The sequence below is a fragment of the Octodon degus genome, unplaced genomic scaffold (genome assembly GCF_000260255.1).
Source record: "Octodon degus isolate 3935 unplaced genomic scaffold, OctDeg1.0 scaffold00038, whole genome shotgun sequence".
Lineage (NCBI taxonomy): Eukaryota > Metazoa > Chordata > Mammalia > Rodentia > Octodontidae > Octodon > Octodon degus.
Genome location: NW_004524614.1, coordinates 12,945,040 through 12,951,430, shown reverse-complemented (window position 1 = coordinate 12,951,430; position 6,391 = coordinate 12,945,040).

The window sequence follows — 6,391 nt, the reverse complement described above, 5'->3', positions numbered from 1 at the left end:
TTTTTTTTTGCCAGTATTGGCTGATTTTATCACAGTAGCTTTGCAGTATAATTTCATGTTAGGGGTTATAATGCCTCCTGTCTTTCCTTTGTTGCCCCAAATTGCTTTTGTTATTCTAGGGTTCTTGTGGTTTCAGATGAATTTTAGAAATATTTCCTCTAGGTATGTGCAAATACTAATGCTATTTTGATGAGAGTTGCATTAAATCTGTATGTTGGAATATAAATCTGTTTTGGGAATACAGCCAGTATTACTATGTTGGTTCTTCCTACCCATGAGCCAGAACTATCTTTCCATTTCCCGAAATACTCTTTGATCTCCTTTTTTCAGAATCCTGTAATTTTTGCTGTATGGGTCTTTTGATTTTTTGTTATATTGATTCCTAAGTATTTCATTTTGTTGGATGCTATTGTGAAGTGTTGGTTTATGTTGATTTTTTTCTCAGTAAGTTTGTTGCTTCTGTATGGGAATGTTATTGATTTTTGCACGTAGACTTTGTATCCAGCTACACTACTCTATTCATGTAGAGTAGTGTATTATTACATGTAGAAGTCCTTTGGTGGAGTTTTTGGTGTCTTCTGTGTAGAGTATAATGTAATTGGGGAGGATAAAAAAATAAAAGCAGAGCTTTGGAATATGGGCATTGGAATGATAAGAAAGCCCATGTCTTCTTTTACCCAGGTATCAATTACAGCAGCTTCTTTTACACAATACAAAGCAGACACAGTGCTGAAGTGGGTACAGACTCTCTATCCTTGAGGAGCTCACTTTCTGGTGCACATGTACTAAATAAGAGGTTCAGGATTTTCAGGCCAGCAGCATGCAAAAGAGAAAACAGCACATAGATACTGTATAGAAGACAACTGAAAAGAAAGAAAGGTTTATGCTGTTTGGAAGGATGGGATGGCATTTTGAGATTAAGAACAAAGCCCAGGGCAGTTTTGGTGGAATTGTGGAAGAACAAACTGGGAAGTATAATTGGATAGTGTGGACTTCAGGCTGAGAAAAAATTATGTATAGAAGGAAAGCATGTGGAATCAAGACTGTTTAGTGCTTTGTTAGAAATAAATATATGTACTACTTTGTGCTCTCAAGGAAAACATCATAGGCATCTTTCCTTTGGACCAACACTGGCAAAACAGGAGTCTTTTCTCTTTAATTATTGGGTCCTCTCTAGTTTAATCTACAGGAGAACTGAGTGTGAGGTCTCTATGGCTGCTGAGACAAATTACAAAAAATTGGTTTGAAAAAAGAGAGAGATTTATTGACTTCCTACAGTGCTGGAGGCCAGAAGTCCTAAGTGAGTTTTAAGGGGCTACAATTAAGACATTAGAACGAGTGGTTTATTCTGACAGCTCCAGGGAATACTCTGATCCTTATTCTTCTAGTTCTTTTGGCTGTGGCATTCTTTGCTTAAACCATTGCTTCTCCAATTTCTGTCTCTGCCATTAGATTACCTTATCCCTATCTGTACTCAAATCTGTCTTCCTCTCATTACAAAAACTCTTATGGTGGGCCCAGGGGGCTTCCTCAGGATAATCTCCCCATCTCCATATTTTTAATCCAATCATATCTTCATTGTCTTTTTTACCACATAGGATACTTACAAATTCCAGGAATTAGAACATGGATGGCTACCTTGGGAATGAGTATTATTCAGCATATTGTTTCTCTGCTGTTTCCCAGCTAAGCCACTATTTTTCCAGACATTGTTGGGAATTTTGGGCTTCTTGGGAAGGAAAGTGCTCTAACAGTTCACTCTGCAGTGATCTGAGCCTTGAAGTTTCTGTCCTTCTGTGTATGTGGGCATCTGGTTGGAGGAATACTGGTTGTACATTATAGTTTGAGGCAAATAACGGTGATCAGGGAAAAGCAGCTACAGGTATCACTCTGACAGCCAAGAAATGTCTGAAAATAAGGATTAGCACGTATGGAAGTGAGTTCATGGGCATTTAGAAAATTGAGGTGGCTTCTGTTGGTTCAGCAATACAAGTAGCGGAGAAAGGACAGCTCTGTAGCCACACTGCCACAGAAACAAAGGCCCCCTTTACAGCTCTGCCTTAGAGGCATACTTCTGTTCTTTTCCCACACCCACAACCAATCTGTCATGTTAGCCTACTAATTCTGCCTAACATCCCTGTCTGTTCTTGTTTTCATTTTGTCATGAGTTACATCCATGCTTAGGCTCTAATTCCCTTCACCTGGAAACCTTAATCCTCAGTTATGGCATTCCTGCTTCCTCAGCAATTGCACCAGCAATATTTATAACTTTCGTTGATACATTGTTGGTGTCTTTTCTGGTTCATCCAAACAATTTATGTTCACCACTTTCTCCATAAAACTTCTTTTTTACCCTTGTCTCAAAATGTAGCTGAGCTCCCAGCTCAGCTTATGTTGTCGTGTTTTATAGTCTCTCTCTCTCTCTCTCTCTCTCTCTCTCTCTCTCTCACACCCTTTTCTGTCAAAAACAGCTTATGAATTACAGTATGGTTTTCCTTCCTACATCCTTGTGATTCACACACCATCTCTTTTATAGTATGTACTGGTTATAACACACTGCTACCACTAAGTCTGTGGTTAAATGAAGAACAAACAAAATCCTATCTAATATTCTCAATCATGAATTATAAGGCATGGAATACTTTGTCTATCTCATAGAGGTACAGTGAAGATGAGCTTAGAAAAATGGGATGTAGTAAGCATTCAGGAAATCTTAGAACTCATTAATATCATCATAATTTTTTTAATTCAAATTTTGTTTATTTTTCTCCTTTGTTCCAGTGGCCTGTCCTATAGTTAATCAATGTCAGTGTGGACTTTTGAATGTGAGTTCTGCAATTCAGTGACTAATATGTTTTGATTAGCATTTGGCACAGAGCTAAGCCCTGAAGGACATTTGTAAAACGTCACTCAAAGATGATAATTCTTTAATAAGAAACTATTGATGCTCCACAATACCTCCATCTCATACTATAAGAGTGATTTTAATCTTGAGTCATCAGCATATTGAGTGTGGAAGGGCAATTTATTACTAGGGCATCTACAATTAGATGAGACCAAAAGTGTTCTGAATTGATTACTTATCCTCTTAGCCTACACAAGCTGTCAGAGGTACAAGGATTGTTCATAAGACCAATTCGAATTCAAAATGTTGGCTGCTTTTCTCTAGTTCAGTGTTTGAGTTTGTCACCTAATGAGGGAAAAGAAAACGTTTAATACTAAACTTAGTGCAGAGGTCCTTTAGGGTTTAACTGAGTATTTTCCTACCACAACTTTATCAATAAACAGTCTTCTTTTGCTTTATCTGGCACAATGCATAAGGGAATGTTGCATACCCTTCCCAAAAAGACACACTTCGATGTCCATTGAAGAGGAGTGGGCATTTTCAAAATGAAGAAAGCCAAAGAGAAAAGCACGAGCACACTCACCTTGCTCTAGATTGTGGCATAAAAACAACAGGGGAGACACATTCAATGCGTGTCATTGAATGAAAGAACGAGTAAATGAACTCAAGAATCAAGCCATAGAGGAGGTGTTACATTTCTTTGAAAGTAAATATGTCCTTCCTTTTCAGACCTCTACTGAGGACAGTTAGTTTAAGCACATCTCTGGAGCGTTCCCAGCGTCTTCTCTGTGGAGGTGTGCTGTAAGTGTCTACGCTGCCTACAGGTACAGAGAGAGCGGGGCTCACACTGCTGCTGTCTCCTCCCTCTTTGATCTCCATAGAGGCCAATCTATTATACATTGGCTCATTATAGCCTTTATTCTAAAGCAATTGTCTTGCCTTTGTTTTCTTCCTAACTTGTAAATTATGACAATTGCTCAGAATTTGAAAGTTGGCCTTTTCTCTCTTCCAAAAAGTTTCTAATTACATTTTTTGAAACATTATTCAGAAGTTCATTAGAGACATTAGAAAGAAAAGATAATAAGCATTCTTTCTTACATTTTTTAGCAACAAAGTCCATATCTGTTTTTATGCAAAAAAATTCTGTATTATTTAAAAGAGCAGCTTTTAGATGCAGACTGGGTTGCACGTAGTACCACAATGGACATGTGTTGGCATTAGCCGCCCAGCATCTATCTTCCTTTCCTGCGTTGGAAGAATCCCAAGAAGATGAAGTGAGGAAGGAATAGTATTTCCTTTCCCAACTTCTCAGCTGTTTGTAGTTAAGTAAATGATCTCGCCATGCTCATCACCAGGATGCTCGGTCCAAGGCCTGTGATGATTAGGAGCCCATCACCTGGGCAGGCCTGCTCTGCTGGTGGCTGTAGTGACCTGCATTAATTTATGGGTGCCATGGTAGCAGCCTTCAGTATTCATTATGTACCATGGTGCCAGTGGCAGTGATGCCGATGAGTAGTGACTGACAGCAGTGACAACAGCAGCTTCCTGGCCAGACTCCTTATAATTGGGGCTCCACTTATGGGTATCTGGACTTTCATAGTTCCTGATGTTTTTCAATCCTGTTTCTATGGCCTTCTTGTTAATACTGGAATCACATAGTTATCAAAAATTTTAGTGCAACTCAAGTGGCATTAATCAAAATAAAACACAAAAATGTCTCCCATGCATTTTAATTGCATTTAAATATCTCTGAATAATCCTAAATAAGTGCATGAAAATGTGGATTTACAGATATGATAAATTAAATGTGATTATTTTTCTGTTGTAAATGTTTCTCTATTGTTAACTTCTCTGTGAATTCTGAATAAAAGAAGAAATAGACAATAAATTAAATAGCTGTTGCTATCAAAATACCCCATAGAGGGTGCATAGAGAGCTGTCATGACTGTTGGTGCTTGTATCAGAATCTGTTTTCCTAGGGAAGAAAAGCTCTGAATTGTGGAAATTACAAACGCTTTTACAACCTCCGATCTTATGTCTTCCTTTCTGTCAAACGATTACTCTTTATTCCCTCTTCTGTGTGAACTCCTGGGATCTGAAACTGTCTTACTCTGCTTAAAGTCAGTCATTCTGCGTTTTCTAAGCAGAGTGGAAAGGAGTTGGGTAGTGAAGATTACAGTCAATTTTGGAAGAATCACCTTGATTTGCCTTCAAACTGTGCATTTGTTTTTCTTTGAGAAACATTTACTGATATTTCACTGTAATCAAGGAACCAAAAATAGCTCCCAAATGGTTGAACACTTTTACTCCAGGTGTGGATTCTTTTTGTCTTCAGGCCATGTTATAAGAGCCCACCTAGTTGAATAAATGTCTGCCACATGTCAGCTGGCTTTATGTATTCCTTCCATGTGCTTACTTCATCGATACATTATTTTTTAAATTAACCTAGAGAAAAATATTTAAAAGGAAATCAATCATTAAAATAATGAAACACTACTGCTGTAATACTTGATAATTCATCACATTATTTTATGGAAACTTGAAAGTAGTTATTAACTAGAGAAGTGAATGAAAAGCCTCATCTGTTATTTTGTGGATTTTCCTTAAACCTTTTAATGACCCTAAACCTTTGGAAGGTGCTCACTTCAGTAACGCATATACCAAAACCTGGGGGAGGAAAAACATGAAAGGAAAGTTCACCAGACTTTTACATTTGCATGTCCTCAACTTCACAAACCCAAGGGAAAGTTCCTGTTTAAAAATGAGTGCAGAGTATGCCTCTGCATGGCATAAGTAGGAACGTGTTCCCATCTGATAAAATTTACCTTGATAATTGCACTCATTTATTTTAATCCTGATTAAAATTGACATTTTAAAATTTTGAAATGAAGAAATTAAATAATAACAAATACTAGGAAGGCTGTGGTGGTGGGGGGAATGAACCCTTCCATATTGTTGGTGAGAGTTTAAACCAGTGCAGCCACTATGGAGATCAGTGTAGAAATTCTTCAAAAAAATTAAAACTAGAAATTCAATTAGATTTAGCTATTCATCTCCTGGGTGTCTTTCTGCAAGAGTCAAAGACATCGTATTCAGCAAAATAACCCAATATATTCTAATAGTCCATAATAGTAGTGGATTATCAGAAGAAGTACCTATAATCTTTAGACTGGCTTCAAGTATGTAAAGATCCTTTACAGACTTCTCTAAATATAATTTCTCTACTGCAGTGGCACACCCGTCTCTGACAAAACAAAACAAAAAAGAGGAATATAAATAAAGGACCATTTTGTAGTGAAAAAATATGTATGTATAAGATAGGATAGATAGATATACAGCTACGTTCTCTTAGTTCAATGAGAAGAAAGGTTTGCACTAATATTGTTTAGACAACATATCATGTCTGCATCTTGTCCTCTGAATAACTACTATGAAGACAACAACATGCAATGTACTAATTATTATAACTGTCATACTAACCTGTTTTGAAACTGTCTCATTAGTATTTTTTGTCTTTTTTAAAAATAAATATAATGGGGCCACAGA